Below are 20,127 nucleotides of genomic sequence, written 5' to 3' on the forward strand. Positions count from 1 at the left end.
CTTCAGGCTTTGCCAGCAGTCCTGGGCGAGGTGGGAGAGGAAGGAGGTACCAGAACAAGGCACAACTAGACCAGCATTCGACCAGGAAGAAGAGGGAAAGGAAGGGTCAGCGTAACAGGGAGCGGCGTAAAACCAAGTGCTGCACCAAAGGGAGTCATCCCATAGTCGTTATGGCAGATCATTTACTTGTCCGAGCCCTGCTCCGTTGGGGAGGCTTGGTAGGGCTGAAGGCGTTAGCGGGGCCAGCTCCACCTTTTGCCGGTCTGTTCCCGGAGAGTGAGCGGGGTCTGCGAAAGCGTACTTCCTGGGCATCCATTGGTTCACCCACCGGAGGCGGTTCAAGGTCGGCTGCATTCCTGAATTCGGCGTACCAGTTTGGAAGTGCCATGAAAGGAATCCCCAGAGTGGAGCAGAAATGAGGTAAGTCTTCTGGCACCCTAAGGAGGGCCATGCGGCCCTGCAAGGACGCAGCCAGGCAAAAAGGAAACTTCCACTTATATGTTATGTTTCGCGCTCTCAGGATATCCAGCAGGGGCCTGAGTTCACGCCTACGTTGTAAGGTTATTCCGGACAGGTCTTGATAAAGTTGCACAGGTGCCCCCTCACAGTCTATGTGTGGCCTGCCCCTGGCCTTCCGCAGAATGTCCTCCTTAAGGCGATAATCCACCAAGCAGCACACCACATCACGTGGCGGGTCGCCCTCCCGACCCCGGGGCCGCAGGGCCCTGTGGATACGCTCCATATCGATGGGGGACAGTGGGGGTCTATCCAGTAAGGAGTTGAACAGTGCAGTCACGGTGGGTGCGATGTGTTCCCCCTCCACCGTCTCCGGCAGGCCCCTGATCCGCAGGTTATGGCGCCTACCCCGGTTATCCAAGTCCTCCATGTGGCGCTGCATATCCCTCATCTGTAATAGGTGCGAGTCAGATTTAAGGTATAAGTCCCGAATGGCCACATCCTGCTGTGCAGTAGCCTGTTCCACCTCCTGCACCCGGCCTGTGAGGGAGCGGATGTCTCCCCTCAGCTCCAATATGGCCGCCCCCAGCGTGTTTTTAATGTCCGCGGCGATGAGGTGGAGATCCTCCATGCAGAGCTGCCTCGGTGCGGGTGGAGGAGTAGGAGCCAATTCCGCTCCCCCTTGCGTGGCCGCAGCATACGACCGGGCGGGGGAGGGAGGGAGCGAGGTGGATGTGGAGGAGAGCCCGGACTGGGACATGGTTGCGGCCTGGGTTCGGAAGAGTTCCGGGATGCTGGGGCTCAGCTTGCTCGCCGGATCCCGCGGGGATCGAGAGCGGGTGGCCGAAGCGGATCGGGCAGCTGTTGCCATCCTTACCGGCGCTCTAGCAGCAGTGCAGACTCCGAGCGAGGCTTGTGAGGACTCGAGGCGGCGGGAGCTCCGTTCTCAAGCTGCCATCTTCCAGTGCGTCCAGACCACGCCCCCCTCGCATATAATTATTAGGCATACATATATATCGTATAACTTTAAGCATGCGGCATATAATACACCTTATGTGTACACAGTGGGAGCTACCCAGTCATCAAAACTGGCTTCTACGCAGCTTCTGCAAAACTTGTATGCAGAGCGCAACATGATCTGTACCAAACAGATCTTATATATCTGTCCCGTTAAAACAATTTTATGGCCCGTGGTTCTTTTAACCACTTTAAGACCGGAGTATTTTCCTGCTTAACGTCCAGGCCACTTTTTTCAACTTGGCACTGTGCGACTTTAACTGACAATTGCGCGGTCATGCAACCCTGTACCAAACTAAATTTACGTCCTTTTTTTACTACAAACAGAGCTTTCTTTTGGTGGTATTTGATCACCTCTGCGCTTTTCATTTTTTGCGATATTAATAAAAAAAGATCGAAAATTTTGCGAAAAATTTACATTTTCTTCTTTGACAGTTAAAAAATATCCAATATATTAAATTTTTGTCATATATTTAGGCCAACATGTATTTAGCTGCATGTCTTTGACAAAAAAATTCTCAATCAGCGTATTTTTAACCACTTTAAGACCGTAAGACTTTACCCCATTCCTGACCAGGACATATTTTGCGATTTGCCACTGCGTTATTTTAACGGACAATTGCGCGGTCGTGCGACGCTGTACGCAAATTAAATTGAAGTCCTTTTTTTCCCCACAAATATAGCTTTCTTTTGGTGGTATTTGATCACCTGTTCCATTTTTAATTTTTAAAAAAGAGCGACCTATAACATTCCCCCCAAAAAATTTACAAATCAAAATTTTTTAACATTTTAGGCCAATTTGTTTTCTGCTACATATTTTTGGTAAAAAAAATCACAATAAGCGTATTTTGTTTGGTTTGCATCGTGTTTATTAACTACGGGAAAGATTTGTAATTTTTGTTTGTTTATTTTTTTACTAATGGCGGCAATCTGCGATTTTTTTTTTTGCGAGACTGCGATATTGCGGCGGACAGATCGGACCCCTAACTGACATTTTTGACACTTTTGGGGGAACCAGTGACCTTACTACAGTAATCAGTGCTGTACACAAGCGGGCAGATTTCCTCAGTCTTTCCCTGACGATCGGGGAAGTGCGGTGGTGATCACCGCCTCTCCTCCCCTGGCCCAACTCCTGCTGTGTCTAAACACAGCTGGAGCGAGCCTCCGGCGGCGTGCACGCGCTGTCGAGAGAGGGAGGTATCTGGCGATGAAGGTCTACGCCAGACCCAGCCAAGTCGCTCTGCTGCAGTAGCAGCAACGTGAGCGGTCGGCAAGTGGTTAATGCAAAAAAATTATCAGAGCTAAGGTGTTAGACTGCGCCAAAAATAAGGTACAATTCACTCACCTTAGATGATCCTGCATCCCAGGGGCGGACGTACAGGGGTCGCAGGGGTCGCCATGGCGACCGGGCCCCATGCTGCAGGGGGCCTGAGAGGGCCCCCTGTATGTATAGAGAGAACGACCAAGCGCAGCGGAGACCGAGCTCCCCGATCCTCAGCGAGTTACACACACAGCAGCTGGTCTCTCTCCCCAGCTGCCTGTGTGTGAGTGCAGAGACGAGCTCTGAACCAGCCCCTCCCCCTCCCTGTGTGTTCCCTGTACAGTACACGGAGGAGAGGAGGCGGGACCAGCTCTCTCCACTCTGCAACATCGCTCTGATCTGAGGTCTGTGATGTTTATAATTAATATAATACTAACTTGCAAGTGGGGGGGATGTATGGTGCTAGGGGGGTGGAGATGGGGGGTATGTATGGAGATGGAGGGGTGTGTAAAGCTGGGGGGGTGTATGGAGATGGAGGGGTGTGTGAAGCTGGGGGGTGTATGGAGATAGAGGGGTGTGTAAAGCTGGGGGGGTGTATGGAGATGGAGGGGTGTGTGAAGCAGGGGGGGGGGGTGTATGGAGATGGGGGGTGTGTATGGAGATGGGGGGGTGTGTAAAGCTGGGGGGGTGTATGGAGATGGAGGGGTGTGTGAAGCTGGGGGGGTGTATGGAGATGGAGGGGTGTGTGAAGCAGGGGGGGGGTGTATGGAGATGGAGGGGTGTGTGAAGCTGGGGGGTGTATGTAAAATTCCTACCACCCCACCCCCTGTCATCTTCCTACCATCCCACCCCTGTCATCTTCATTCCCACTGTCATCTTCCTACCATCCCACCCCCTGTCATCTTCATCCCCACTGTAATCTTCCTACCATCCCACCCCTGTCATCTTCATCCCCACCGTCATCTTCCTACCATCCCACCCCCTGTCATCTTCATCCCACTGTCATCTTCCCACCATCCCACCCCCTGTCATCTTCCCCACCACCCCACCCCCTGTCATCTTCCTACCATCCCACCCCGTCATCTTCATCCCCACTGTCATATTCCTACCATCCCACCCCCTGTCATCTTCATCCCCACTGTCATCTTCCTACCATCCCACCCCCTGTCATCTTCATCCCCACTGTCATCTTCCTACCATCCCACCCCCTGTCATCTTGATTCCCACTGTCATCTTCCCACCATCCCACCCCCTGTCATCTTCATCCCCACTGTCATCTTCCCACCATCCGACCCCCTGTCATCTTCATCCCCACTGTCATCTTCCCATCACCCCACCCCCTGTCATCTTCCTACCATCCCACCCCCTGTCATCTTCATCCCCACTGTCATATTCCTACCATCCCACCCCCTGTCATCTTCATCCCCACTGTCATCTTCCTACCATCCCACCCCCTGTCATCTTCATCCCCACTGTCATCTTCCTACCATCCCACCCCCTGTCATCTTCATCCCCACTGTCCTCTTCCTACCATCCCACCCCCTGTTATCTTCATCCCCACTGTCATCTTCCTACCATCCCACCCCCTGTCATCTTCATTCCCACTGTCATCTTCCCACCATCCCACCCCCTGTCATCTTCATCCCCCTGTCATCTTCCTACCATCCATATTGTAAAAAAAAAAAAAATGAATAAGGGCTCTTTCACACGGGCGATGCAATCAGATCCGCCTGTCAGTTTTTTTAGGCGGATCTGATCAGGGCAGCGGATGTCCGCTGCCATCCGTATCCGATCTGGTCTGTGAAATATGAACGGATGGAAATCCTATTTTTCCATCCGTTCAGGGATCGGATTGGATCGGATGAGAGCGGACACGCGGTCCGCTCTTATCCGATCCCCCCCATAGAGAGCAGCGGGAGCTGTGACACCTCCCTCTCTGCACTGCAAGCAGAGACGGAGCTGTCATCCGCCGGCTCAGCGGGGATCAGCGGATCGATCCCCGCTGAGCAGCACGGATCCACCTATGGAGGCGGACCTTGTGAAAGAGCCCTTAAGCAAATTCTAGAAAAATTTAATTAAAATAAAAAACTGACACCAATGGCAGAACTACCACACAAACATTGCACTTGCGACCAGTCCTGGCGTTCCGCCACCAGGCTGGGAGGGAAGGGCCCTGTCCGGGGGGCCCTTTATGGTTTCTTGCAACGGGGCCCTGAAGGTTCTAGTTACGCCACTGCTGCATCCCACGCCCTGACACCAGCTTGTTGGGGACTTTCAGAACTGGACGGCTGGGAAAACTCCCTATGAGGCCTCGGGAACACACAAACTTCTGACAACGAAGTAGAGTCAAAGCATGTTCGTTTATTTCAGGAAATGTCCTGAGCATATATACAATTTAAACAGAGAGATTGATTTCGCAATAAGGGGCTTGGTTTCAGTAGGACTCATGGTCACATGATACGTTTTGGCATACTACACAAGTTGGAGTATTCCCATAATAAATTTACCAATCAAGATGTTCTCACGTGAAACTATTTCTGCAGAGGCAGACATATCTGAACAAACAAGATGGTATGACTATAAATCAAGCATAGTTGCATACAAAATTGAGAAGAATATACAGCAGGAAAACACCATTAACCCTTCAGTCCTTTAGTGTATCCACTGAGAAGTTAGGAGCAGATGGAAAATCCTCCAGGTTTCTACTTGATTCCATATCTTTACTAGTAGAATCCATCTTTCTCACCATGTGATGAAGGTTTTCACACACAAAAACAGCTGCAGGTGCTAGTTCTTCAGCTGGGCTTCTTCAGGAGTAAACTTCTCTGATTATTTTTCTGCATTCCCTTCTACTGTTCCTCTTGCCTGATGGAGGAATTTGGGACTCCTGCTACATCCACTCCCCTCTGCCATTGGTGAGTCATGGCATGCTAGGGCAATAGAGATCCATGCTAATAACAGTGGTCCTAGACAGCCAAGAGGGCATTGTTCTAAGCATCAATGTGCTGGTTACCCCAGGAGATTTCCTATGAAAATTATGTCAGTGCCCCCACCCTCACAAATAAAGTTTGTGTAGTCCTTTAATATTTGCCATAACCAGTAGTCCCACAATCCACTCTGCTGGGACCAGTAGTCCCACCAGCAGTTGATCTTCTATGACTAGTAGTCCCTCAAGGAGGGTCCTGATGTGCCCTGTAGTCCCAAAAGGAAGCCTTCACTGTGATCTATAGTCCCACCAGTGGCTGATCTGCCACAAAGCTCCACTACTCTTGCTTCAAAAAAAAAAAAAAAAAAAAGCACTGTCCTACTGTGACCTGTGCACTCCTGTGATCTATAGGAAATGTACAGCCAAACAAGCTTTTTTTTCCGGTGACCTGTGCTTCCCCGTTTGGCCACAGTGGGCGGTTTTCTCACACAGCATCTGCCTTCCATCTAGATCTCCCAGCATACACAGGTTTCACCTCAACATCAGGGCCTTCTGGCATACCTTTGCTGCTGCAGGTCAGGGTGGGATCCACCTCTGGTAATGCTGTTCCACATTCAGCTCTGGCATCCTGCAGTTTTATTGGTGGAATAAACTTTGTTTAATCTGACTCCCGGCTACTTATGTTACTGGGCTCTGGACTTCCAATCATCACTTATGTTAGCCCCACATATATGTGCCCATGGACAGTTCACATTCTGGTGCATTATAGTATGAGTACTCAGCGGTGGTTTGGTTTTGTATAATCTTTTTCCCAATCATCCCTGGGGACACTTTGTGTCTGCCCTGCTTTTTTTGTGCCCATTACTAACAGATAAACTATTGAGTGTTTAATATTCGGTATATAATCACTGTTTTTTACCTAGCACAGTTATATATACTGTATATATTCATATTTTATAGCACTGGAGTGTGAGATAGCTGCAGCTTGGAACAACTACTTTATTTTATTCTGGTCTAAACAAAATTTCTGAGTGGCACAGGTTTTTTTAATATTTGGTCATTTTAAGAAAGCCTAAAATACAATGATGATTAGCTCTTCCATGTAACTTCTATGAACAGAATACCCTTTACCTAATAGTTTGGAAAGGTGCTGCTTCAGGATTTTGTGCTACCTACATCTGGAAAGTATTCACGCACTTATTCACTGTTTCTACATTTTGTTATGTTACAGCCTTATTCAGTGCTGTATCTTGGCCTAGGTCAACAAGGCCCAGGCCTAGAGCAGCACTTTGCAGGGGGGCAGCAAAAAAGGTGATGGGGCTGCACTGATATGCTGCCCTGATGGGCACTGATATGTTGCACTGATGGGGCACTAATAGACTGCACTGATGGCCACTGATGAGGCAGGACCAATAAGCTGCACTGTTAGGGCTGCACTTATAAGGCAGCACTGATGGGTACTGATATGATGCACTGATAGGCTGCACTAATGGGCACTGAGAGGCTGCACTGATTTCCACTGATGGCCACTAGTGATGGTAGTAACTGCGTTTAAGTAAACGGCGTTACTTAACACAGTTACTTTTGAGGGTAACGAGTAATCTAACTGATTACCTGTTTCCTCCCCGTAACGCCGTTGCCGCTACTTTCGGCTGCGTTACCGCAATTACATCTACCGCCACTAGATGGCAGTAGATGTAATTGTAATTCCCCCTCTCCTCTATGACCGCTGTCTGCAGTACAGGAAAGAGAAGAGGAGGAGACTCAGACGACGAGATAAAAGAGACTGACAGCCGGTGTTCTGACAGACTGCTATACCCGCTCAGATTGCTATACCCCCATCACTTCCGCTGGCCGCGCGTATAGCAGTCTGTCAGAACACCGGTTCACACTAGGTCGCTCCGACTTCGGGGGCGACCTGAGAGGCAGAGAGCACAGCGCGCCAGGCCCAGGAGGAGGACAGAGCCAGACGGACCCGGACAGTGTGCCAGTGCCTGCCAGGCCACACCACCTCCAGCAGCCAGCCCAGCACAACAGGTACAAAAAAAAAAACCTCAGTCAGTCAGGACTCGGACCCCCACCACTGCCACACCACCAGTGTGCCACACCGCTACCACCAGTGTTCCACACCGCCACCACCACCAGTGTGCCACACTGCCACCACTCGTGTGCCACACCACCAACAGCCAGCCACTTCAGGCAGCAGGTACCAAAAAACAAAACAAAATACAGTTACTCACAGTCAGGAGGACTCAGGACTCAGACCCCCACAGTGTGCCACACCGCCACCACTATTAAAGATCTCCTAGCACGTAATTGCATTATGGAATAGTAAAAAAAGTCGCAGTTACTTTGCTGAGTAACTAATTACTTTTTCAATGTGGTAACGGAGTTACTAACTCAATTACTTTTTGGGAGAAGTAATTTGGAACTGTAACTAATTACTTTTTTTAAAGTAAGATGACCAACACTGATGGCCACTGATGAGGCCACACTGATATGCTGCACTGTTGAGGCTGCACTGATAAGGCTGCACTGATAAAGCTGAACTTATGGGAACTGACGAGGCTGCACTGATGGGCACTGATAGACTGTGGTTGTGGTCTGTGGTTTACAGATGACAGGGCAGGTCATAAACAGGAAAGGGGGTGGCCTTTACAGGAAGTAGTGGGTCATATTTAAATTAGGGGTGCCCAAGTTTAGTCAGGCCTAGGGCAACACAAAACCTAAATACACCACTGGCCTTATTCCAAAATTAATTAAATTCATTATTTTCCTCAAAATTGCCATGGCACTCAAATTTGAGCTCAGGTGCATCCTGTTTCTTCAACTTTATTGGAGTCCACCTGTGGTAAATTCAGTTGATAGGAAATGATTTGGAAAGGCACACACCTGTCTATAGAAGGTCCCACAGTTAACAGTGCATGTCAGAGCACAAACCAAGCCATGAAGTCAACAAATTGTCTGTAGACCTCTGAGACAGGATTGTATTGAGGCGAAGATCTGGAGTAGGATACAGAAAAATTTCAGCAGCATTGAAGATCCCAATGTGCACAGTGGCCTACATCATTCTTAAATGGAAAAAGTTTGGAACCTCCAGGCCTCTTCCTAGAGCGGGCTGTCTGGCCAAACTTGGCGATCGGGGGAGAAGGGCCTTAGTCAGGAAGGTGACCAAGAACCCGATGGTCACTCTGACAAAGCTCCAGCATTTCTCTGTGGAGAGAGGAGAACCTTCCAGAAGAACAACCATCTCTGCAGCACTCCACCAATCAGGCCTGTGTGGTAAAGTAGCCAGACGGGAGCCACTCCTCTGTAAAAAGGCATGTGACAGCACTCCTGGAGTTTGCCAAAAGGCACCTGAAGGACTCTTTTGCAACAAAAGAGTGGCTCGAGAAGAAGCACATTAAGGTCATGGAGTGGCCTAGTCAGTCTACAGACCTTAATCCTTTAGAAATTGTAAATTTACAGAGAGAGCTTAAAATCGAAGTTGCCAAAAGACAGCCAAGAAATTTAAAGATTTAGAGAGGATCTGTAAAGAAGAGTGGACCAAAATCCCTCCTGAGATGTGTGCAAACCTGGTAACCAACTACAAGAAATGTCTTACCTCTGTGCTTGCCAACAAGGGTTTCTCTACCAAGTAATAAGTTATGTTTTGCTTGGGGATCAAATACTTATTTGACTCACTAAACTGGAACTTAATTTATAGCATTTGTGTTATGTGTTTTTTCTGGATTGATATTCTGTCTCTATCATTTAAAATACACCTATGATATAAATTATAGACCCTTCATGTGTTTAAGTGGACAAACTTACAAAATCTGCAGGGGATCAAATAAATATTTTCCCCACTGTAAATTCCTTTTTATTGTATTTGAGGCCATTATTTTTATATTGATTTTGTATCTGTGTGATCACACTTTTTTAATCTAACTGGCTATTACAAATAATTTATCTACAATCACCTAGGACACTGAAAATACTACAGGTGTAAAAATATTTTACAACAGGACAGTTAGAAGAGATAAAAGTAAACTGGGATGCAAAAGGTGTCAGACTGATGGGTGTGAGGGATGCCCACAGCTGGGACCAGAGGCTACAGGATGTGTGCAGCAGTGATGGAAGTAACTGCGTTAACCACTTAAGCCACGGAAGATTTTACCCCCATTCCGACCAGGGGGTATTTTGCGATTCGGCACTGCGTGACTTTAACGGACAATTGCGTGGTCGTGCAATGCTGTACCTAAACAAATTTGGCGTCCTTTTTTTCCCACAAACAGAGCTTTCTTTTGGTGGTATTTGATCACCTGTGCGATTTTTTGATCACGCGCTATAAACAAAAAAAGAGCGTCAATTTTGCAAAAAAATAGCAATATTTTTTACATTTTTTTATCCCCCCCCCAAAAAAAAGGAAAAATCAAAAAAAATTTTAACATTTTCGGCCAATTTGTTTTATGCTACCTATGTTTGGTAGAAAAAAATCGCAAAAAGCGTATTTTGATTGGTTTGCGCAAAAGTTATCGCGTTTACTAACAAAGGGAAAGATTTGTCATTTTTGTTGTTTTTTTTTTAACGCGTAATGGCGGCGATCTGCGATTTTTTTTTTTTTTTTTTTTTGCGGTACTGCGACATTGGGGCGGACAGATCGGACCCTTGACTGACATTTGTGACACTTTTGGGGGTCCCAGTGACATTTCTACAGTAATCAGTGCTATACATATGCACTGTTACTGTAAAAATACACTGGTAGTGAAGGGGTTAACTTTATTTGGGAGGGAGGGGCTGTGTGTGTCCCTAGGGGCGTGCTTTCTACTGTGATTGGCTGTGGCTTGAGCTGTAAGGACACTGATCAACGGATCTACATACTAGATCCGTGTGATCAGTGTCTTTACAGCGAGGAGAATGACAGGTGGCTTGTTTACACAAGATGCCTGACATTCTCCCTCTCCCCCGCCGATCGCCGAGTGACCGGCGGACATTGGGTCCGCTGGTCACACGCGCGGGGGGGTCCGTGACCACGCGGGAGCGCGCCTCCGGGGGCGCGCGCTCGCTCCCTAGACCCTCACAAGCTAGTGACGTAGCACTACGTCACTTTGCCTGTGAGATCGGCGTTAGGCAGTCGGCAAGTGGTTAAAGTAAACGGCGTTACTTAACGCAGTTACTTTAGAGAGTAACGAGTAATCTAACTGACTACTCGTCCCGTCAAGGTAATGCAGTTGAAATTACTTTGGCTTGCGTTACCGCAAATACATCTACCGCCACTAGATGGCAGTAGTGTAATTCCTCCTCTCCTCTATGACCGAGGCCAGCGCTGTCCGCAGCACTGGCCTCAGTCAATGAGAGAGAGAGAGAGAAGCAGCAGCAGCACAGGCCTGGAGGAGGAGGACGCAGCCAGACAGACCCCAGTGTGCTGAACTGGCCACCAGCAGCCAGGCAGCACCTCCACCAGCAGCCAGCCAACATCTCCACCAGCAGCCAGGCAGCCAGCATCTCCACCAGCAGCCAGCATCTCCACCAGCAGCCAGCATCTCCACCAGCAGCCAGGCAGCCAGCATCTCCGCCAGGCAGCCAGCATCTCCACCAGCAGCACAACAGGTACCAAAACAAAAAAAATTCAGTAACAGACATTCAAGACAGGAGGACTCAGGACTAAGACCCCCACAGTGCACCACACCACCATCAGCCACCACCACCTACCCACCCTATACACCCATTGACCCCTATATACACCTACCCACTGTCCCCTATATACACCTACCCACCCACTCTATACACCCACTGACCCCTATATACACCTACCCACCCACTCTATACACCCACTGACCCCTTTATACACCCACTGACCCCTATATACACCTATTCACCCACTGACCCCTATGTACACCTACCCACCCACTCTATACACCCACTGACCCCTATATACACCTACCCACCCACTCTATACACCCACTGACCCCTATATACACCTACCCACCCACTCTATACACCCACTGACCCCTCTATACACCCACTGACCCCTATATACACCTACCCACTGACCCCTATATACACCTACCCACCCACTCTATACACCCACTGACCCCTATATACACCTACCCACCCACTCTATACACCCACTGACCCCTATATACACCTACCCACCCACTCTATACACCCACTGACCCCTATATACACCTACCCACTGACCCCTATATACACCTACCCACCCACCCCATACACCCACTGACCCCTATATACACCCACTGACCCCCAAATACACCTACCCACCCACCCTATACACCAGCAGTTTACCACGCAGGTACCACAATGCCACTCTCAGCAAATACCACTCAGGTACCACTAACCAAATACCACGCATACAAGGGGCATATAAGTTATTTGACATATTTTTAAATATTTTTTTAAAGTAACACAATAGTTACTTTCCCTGGTAATTAGTTACTTTTTTACTGCTGTAACTCAGTCACTAACTCAGTTACTTTTTGGGAGAAGTAACTAGTAACTATAACTAATTACTTTTTTTAGGTTACATGACCAACACTGGTGTGCAGTGCAGATTTATGGATGGGACAACAGATAGGAGAAGCGTTATTGTGAACAGGAGAGAGGAGCAGGAGAATCAGTGCTGACTAATTGCATGATTGTGCAGGGAAGGTAAAGAGATGTGTAGATGGCTGGAAGTGACATGAGCCAGTGAAAGTGACCAACAAGTAAGACTGTGCAATGACCCGGGAAGGAGAACAAGTTGAGAGTGGGAGGGGATTTTGGAAGGAGAGGAGTGATTGACTGCAGTAAATAGGAGACATGAGGCAAATTTGAAGTGGCTGAACCGAGGAGTTTGGGAATTGATACTTTGTGCAATAATATGAGGGAGAAAACAAATGAAGGCAATGTCCAGGGCAGGTGTCCCTTCTGCCTCTCCCCCCCTTGTCCCGGCCCTGAGTCCCTTCATTAGCAGACCCCACATGCCTCCATCCAGTGAGATATGCACCGCGCTCATCTGAAATCACTGAAAAAGCGCTTTCCCTTACAGGGGATATCTAGATGGCACACTCCAAAAAGCCAAACATTCATATGACACATGAATAAACACATTTAAGTGCTCTCCATTTAAAACTTTTATTAGTCATCAATAAAAATGACACTCGCATAGATCGTAGATCAAATAGCCTAAAAACACCTCCTACTCGGCTGGGATACTGTGCAGCTGCAGAGACCGCAGCTTCCGGCAATCAGACAGTCAAAGGGGATAGTAGCGGGTGACTAACGGCTCCACCTCCCGTATGCGTTACGTCCAACGGGACTTCGTCAGCTGAAATGTTTTAAACGGAGAGCACTTAGATGTGTTTTTTATTCATGTGTCATATGATTAATGACCTATGAGCGGGGATAAAGTCTGGATCCATTTAGGAGGTTCCCCTGCACGTGTCCTGGCTGTTTGGAGTGTGCCATCTAGATATACCCTGTAAGGGAAAGCGCTTTTTCAGTGATTTCAGGGGAGTGCGGTGCATATGTCACTGGTGGAGGGGCTTGTCAGCTTCCATTTTCTGCACTTGATGGATTTTTTGGGACTCCCTGGTTTCATCTATGGACTATCCCTTCAATGATTTTATATTGCGCTGCACTACATATGTAATTTTATCTTGATGGGATACGAGTGATTTATCTTCAGTGTTCAGCCTGCATATTTTAGGATTTTCTGTTTGCACTGATATTGTTTCATAGACCCCCACATCCATCAGACCAGGGATGTGGGGTAAAAGGCTCTTGTCCTCTCCACGTTGAGGGCATGTGGCTTGGTATGATTTAAGAGGGGGGCCAACTTGCTCACTGTCCCTCCTGTTCCTGGCCAGACAGTCTGCATGCTCAAAAGATTCTGGCATGAATTTTGGAGGAGGACCCCATGCTAGCTTTTTTTTTTTTTTTGCATGGAGTCCCCCCAAAAGTCAATACCAGACTCCTATCCAAAAACAGCCGGGAAAATTATATTTTCAGAAGGCGACCAGAGGTGGAAGTCCTCTTCTTTTCTTTTATTGACCGATTTTATATTGATATGGTTGCTAATTAAAAAGATATAGTGATTCTGAAAAAAACATTTGCAAAAGCAGTGCAAATTTATTGTTGGTTCATGCAGCTGCTTATATTTACTTTTTATTTGCTTTTAGCCCTCATGCACACTGAATGTGTGTCAGTCATTTAGTTTTCCTGCCTGTAAGCTCCCATGCATGTTATCCTATGTGTCCTAATCTTTACTAAAACTGGCTCACTCAGAATCTGGTGCAGCTGTGCATGGTAGCCATTTGGCTTCTAGCTTCAGCTTGTTCAGTTAATCTTTGACAATAAAACCTGGAAGCTGATTGGTTTCAGTGCAAAGCTGCATAAGATTTTGCACTATGCAATTTTAGTAAATAATCCCCATAGGGTTTTAGCAGCATTTAGAGGTATATTTAATGCTTGAGCATTAATTAATTTAAATGGCAAGAATAAATTATTTATTTTGGCCAATGAATCTAATTTAGGTGATTGTAAAGTCGTGTTATTTTTTTCTATAAAAATAACAAACATGTCATACCTGCTTTGTGTAATGGTTTTGCACAGAGCAGCCCAGATCCTCCTCTTCTTGTGTCCCACTTTGGTGCTCCTGACCCCTCCCTCCTGCCGAGTGCCCCCACATCAAGCGGCTTGCTATGGGGCACCCGAGCTGAGTCACAGCTCCTTGTGTCTATTCAGACAATGAGCCATGGACCAGCCTTGCCCCTTTCTCTCCTTATTGGCTGACTGACTTTGATTGGCAGCAGCAGCCAAGGTCGCAGCTATACTTTTTGTAGCCAATGAGAAAATTATTTTTTGTATCTTAATGCAAAGAATGCTTTAAGATAAAAAACCTGACCCTTTTATGAGCATCAGGCATTTTTTTTTCTGCAAAAACGCTGCTGGCCTCTAGGAGAGTTACTGTAAATACATGTCCTGTGTGCATGGGCCTTATGCTACACATTTCCCATGGGAGCTAGGTGAAGAAGTCATGTGTAAGCTCAAAACTGGTAATTGTATGTTTACACAGAGCTGAGGACTCTTTCCTTACCCCCATGTAACAGCACTGGATGCTTCAGCAGCCAATTGCCAAGCACCAGTGCTGTAACACCTGCTGTGCAAGCTCCTAAACATTTAGAAGTACAGGATACACTTTCCTGGGCACTTCTTGGGCCTCGTTTTATCATACGTGGTAAAAGCAAAGATTTACTTTACATTTTACACCATATATAAACTTTTATTGAACTTTAGTTGCATGTGAGAACAGTTGTAAATGCCCTGGCTGTAACAAACACATATTTGTGAGGTTCTAACTACAGTGATTTATAACAATGTTTCTTATACTTACTGAACATATGAACTCTACAGACACCTACTGTAGACGGAGAATAAAATTATGCTTTATTGTTGTAATCTATGTGAACAGTCCCTACATTATTGCAATGACATATAAAGGTATCATGCAAATATTTCTATATAGGTATAATCGCATATTTTGTGTTTATTTTTTCCATTTTCAGAAACTTGCCAGAAACCAAACCTAGCTAATGTGGAATATAAAACAAATAAGGATGTATTTGACGTTGGAGCATACTTTGAATATAAATGTAAGGAAGGATTCATCAGTAGTGATAACAAATTTGAAGGCGCAAGTCAGTGCAGTAGTGATGGATGGCAGCCGAAACCAGAATGTAAAGGTATCTTTTATTCATTCTGTTTTAAAAGTGTATTAAAATTGTACTGCTTTGCTTTCTGTGCATGAGGCTCAATTCACACCTATGCATTTTGCTTTTGAGCATTTCTGTAGTGCTTTTTGCTGTGCTTTCCACTTTTTCTTACCACAATTTTGCCAAACTTTGTGTTTTGTACTTTTCTTTTTTTATGCTTTTTTTTTTTTTTTTTTTGGAAAACTTGTTGGGCAGATGTAAAAATGCAAATTGCGGTAAAAATGCACTGCATGCTTTTCTGCCGCTTCTCCATTGAAGTCTATTGAACCAAAAAAAGCACAATTTTGCATTTAACCGCTTGCCGATTGCTCACAGTATATTTACTGCGGCAGTCAGCCCCTCACAGGCAGAGCGACGTAGGTCTACGTCGCTAGCCTGTGAGGCTCTGGGGAGCGAGCGAGCACGCGCCCGTGGAGGCGCGCTCCCGCGCGGTCACGGACCCCCCCCCCCGCGCGTGTGACCGGCGGACCCGATGTCCGCCGGTCACTCGGCGATCGTTGGGGGAGAGGGAGAAAGTCAGGCGGCTTGTGTAAACAAGCCACCTGTCATTCTCCTCGGTGTAAAAACACTGATCACACGATCTACTATGTAGAACTGTTGATCAGTGTCCTTACAGCTCAAGCCACAGCCAATCACAGTAGAAAGCACGCCCCTAGGGACACACACAGCCCCTCCCTCCCAAATAAAGTTAACCCCTTCACTACCAGTGTATTTTTACAGTAACAGTGCATATGTATAGCACTGATTACTGTAGAAATGTCACTGGTAACCCCAAAAGTGTCAAAAATGTCAGTCAAGGGTCCGATCTGTCCGCCCCAATGTCGCAGTACCGCAAAAAAATCGCAGATCGCCGCCATTACGCGTTAAAAAAAAAACAACAAAAATGACAAACATCTTTCCCTTTGTTCGTAAACGCGATAACTTTTGCGCAAACCAATAAAAATACGCTTTTTGCGATTTTTTTTTTTTTTTTTTTTTTTTTTTTTTTACCAAACATATGTAGCATAAAACAAATTGGCCGAAAATGTTAAAAAATTTTGATTTTTACATTTTTTTTTTTGGGGAATTTCATATAAAAAAATGTGAAAAATATTGTAATTTTTGCAAAATTTACGCTATTTTTTTGTTTATAGCGCAAAAAGTAAAAAGCGCACAGGTGATCAAATACCACCAAAAGAAAGCTCTGTTTGTGGAAAAAAAAGGACGTCAAATTCGTTTAGGTACAGCGTCGCACGACCACGCAATTGTCCGTTAAAGTCACGCAGTGCCGAATCGCAAAATACCCCCTGGTCGTTTAGCAGCCAAATCCTCCGCTACAGTGGACAGCTACCCCGTGAACTTTTTGGGGGTCCCCCTACCCCTGGTGTTTCCCTTCCCCCCTCCCCCGGGTCCCCAGGACCAGACTTTGAGACCTCTTCTTGCGCCAATTCACCACTAAACCATTTTCTTTCTTACAGGGCCCAGGTATGATTAGGTACAAAATAGCATGGGCACTACAGTTTGATGTAAACAAGCCTAAATGTGGACACACAAGGTACAGACAGCTGTTTTTCCACAAAAATAGAGCTATAGCTCAAAAATTTTGGCTAGAAAAAAGTTTCCCTGTGCCATTGCAGTTTGACAACTGCACAAGCAAGTCTAAATGTGGAAACACACAGCGGCCATACCGGATATGTTTAACTGTCTGTAAAATAGAGATGAGCTGATTGTGCGGTGGTAGCAAATCTACTGTGGATCATTTTATGTGTGACCAGTTTATCTCAGGGATTCAAGCAAAACCTCTAATGTGGGCATAAAAGATCAGGTTAATGGATGACATACCAGTCCCCTCTCCACTGTCCATAGTAGAGATTGCTGTTAAAGTGTTGGATAAATCCTTTAGCAAATATATCTGGGCATGACAGCTATTAAATGGGAAGTCACTCAGATTTTGAATGAGATTAATGCTCGGTATGCCAGCCAGTGGGCTGAAAGAAAAAAAAAACTGAGGAGTTTGAGGGGAGCTTGCTGTATCAATTATCCAATGTTAATACAGTGATCTCACCGCTGGGCTATTGTGTTCTGATAGGTCTGCCAACCCCCCCCCCCCCTTCACCAGAACACACCAATGGCTGAGAGTGCTGATTGGATGCCAATTGGCAGATTTGTTTTGGGCATGCTCCTTCGACATAAGCCTGATGTTTTGTTGGCTTCTGTCAGACAGGCTGCCGCAGACACTGACCAAGTGTGGGACAGTTTCTGTTAAACCGGCTGATACCGGCCGATATTCAGCCTGTGTACAGGGCTTTATCCTCTTTTGAGAGGTCCTGATACAGTTGCATAGTCTGGCTGATAAAAGACAAGTCCATCCAGTCAAACCAATGAGACAGATCAGAGATTTTAGCAACGTGGATGACTGGGCCATATTGCTAGGAATTATGGGTGTAATCAGGCGAGGCCTTAGCAAAGCACACCTTTAGACTTAAGATTCCAATGGCAGAGGTGCAAGCTGCGTGAGTACATTTTCCAGCCTCTAACTTGGAACTAAAATAACTGCTTCTTATGTAGTAGGGCTCGCGCAGCCGCAGCACGTAGTGTCAATGCGCGGTCAATCAGACAGGGACAGGCATGCGATTCAGGCAGGAACAGAGTAGTTGTTTTTTGGAGTCAGACAGTGCAGAGAGACATTGGTAGCAGTGTAGGGAGGGCGAGGTTCCTGTGTGAGGTAGGGATAGATTGATTTCTTTACATCATATCAGACAGTGTAGGGAGGGCCAAGGTTCCTGTGTGTGAGGTAGGGATAGATTGATTTCTTCACATCATATCAGACAGTGTAGGGAGGGCCAAGGTTCCTGTGTGTGAGGTAGGGATAGATTTATTTCTTTACATCATATCAGACAGCGTAGGGAGGGCCACGGTTCCTGTGTGAGGTAGGCATAGATTGATTTCTTTACATCAGAAACCAGTACCAGTATTGTTCATCGGTCAGTTTCTGCAACATTCCAAAATCAGTCTTTATAGACATCAATGCAGTTATCAGCCACAGTAACCTTTGCTCAGCTGTGGATTCATTTATAGGGGTCACATAGCTGTGTGAATAGACATTAATGCAGAAATCAGCCACAGTAACCTTTGCTTAGTTGTGGATTCATCTATAGGGGGTCACATAGCTGTGTGAATAGACATCACTGCAGAAAGCAGCCACAGTAAGCTTTGCTCAGTTGTGGATTCATCTATAGGGGGTCACATAGCTGTGTGAATAGACATCACTGCAGAAAGCAGCCACAGTAACCTTTGCTCAGTTGTGGATTCCTCTATAGGGGGTCACATAGCTGTGTGAATAGACATCACTGCAGAAATCAGCCACAGTAACCTTTGCTCAGTTGTAAATATTTCTATATGGATCTCAGACCTGTAGGAATAGAGATCACTTCATAAATCAGACACAGTAACCTTTGCTCAGTTGTGGATTTATCTATAGGGAATCACAGATCATCCATCTATAGGATTATAGATTACATCAGATATCAGTGAGAGTATTGATAATCGGTCAGTTGCGTACATCTATAACCGCCACATCTCATCTATAGGACTATCAATTACATCATATTAGGTCATTGAGTATCTATTGGTCTGTTGCATATACCCTATATTGATCTGTATCAACATAATGTCCGAAAGGCCAAGAAGGAGAGGCCGACGCTCACAAGCCACGAAAAGAAGGCAAGCAGCCTCTGTGTCAATTGTGAAAGTGGTGGTCACAACAATCGACAGAGTGCATCCTCTGCAGGCAGGGCACGCCCGTCCTTTATTTCCGGTGCTGCCCATGCTATTCATCCACAAGATGTGGAAGAGTTGGTGGATTGGATCAATAGGCCATCCTCATCCTCCTCTTCCTCTGGCACCCACGCTCCCAGTCGTTTTCCTTCCACCGCAGCTGCCAAAGCGGCCCGTTCCACAGATTCCTTCTCCACAGCTACTCCTTCAGTAGCCCCACCATCATGCACGGAGGAGTCACCTGAACTATTCGATCATAGTGTCAGTGACATGCTCCTGGAGGATGCGCACAATTTGAAAGCTGTGATGTTGTTTCCCAGGTTGATGAGCCTAGAGAGAGGGGGTGACAACAACGGACAAGAGACCAGCAGTCATGTTGCCACAGCTGAAGCATATTGCCAAGTTTGCTCCAGTGACGAGGAGGGAGGTGATAATGAGGTCACTGACCGTACTTGGGTGCCTGACAGGATGAAGGAGGAGGGGGGGTGAGGAGGATACACAACTGCAATGAGGCAGGATGTGCTCCATGGGCCGGCCTAGCAGTAGCCAACCTATTGCGTCACAGCACAGAGCTCCACAGGTGCAGGGTGCTGCAAAATCCCCACGGACTCCAAAAAGTTCATTAGTGTGCGCTTTTTTCAGCACCTGTCCAGTAGACCGCAGCATTGCTGTTTGCAGCATCTGTCTAAAGCGGATCAAGCGTGGCCAGAACACCAGCCGCTTGGGCACCACATGCTTGACAAGGCATATGACTTCCTGCCATGCAGTCCATTGGCAACAACACCTGAAAGAGGCACCAGATCAAAACAAGCATACATCACCTTGCTCCTCATCTGTGATCTCTAACCCTACTATACCTCATGCCTTCTCAAATACCAGCATCGAGAGGGATGATGTTATAGCAATGAGTGGCACAGAGAGTTGCACCCAATCTGCTAGCAGTACACCACCGCTTG

General features: G+C 46.7%; 1 long non-coding RNA gene across 1 annotated transcript in view; it reads left to right on the plus strand.

The window, feature by feature from the left end:
- Window positions 1-20,127, plus strand: part of LOC309561253 — a 243,060-nt gene that overhangs the window by 143,552 nt on the left and 79,381 nt on the right. Inside the window, exon 3 of the long non-coding RNA XR_014225555.1 lies at window positions 15,209-15,385. This is a non-coding gene — a long non-coding RNA (uncharacterized lncRNA). The remainder of the gene's footprint in view (window positions 1-15,208; window positions 15,386-20,127) is intronic.

Source organism: Pelophylax lessonae (assembly GCF_965119305.1).
Source record: "Pelophylax lessonae genome assembly, chromosome: 8".
Taxonomy (NCBI): domain Eukaryota; kingdom Metazoa; phylum Chordata; class Amphibia; order Anura; family Ranidae; genus Pelophylax; species Pelophylax lessonae.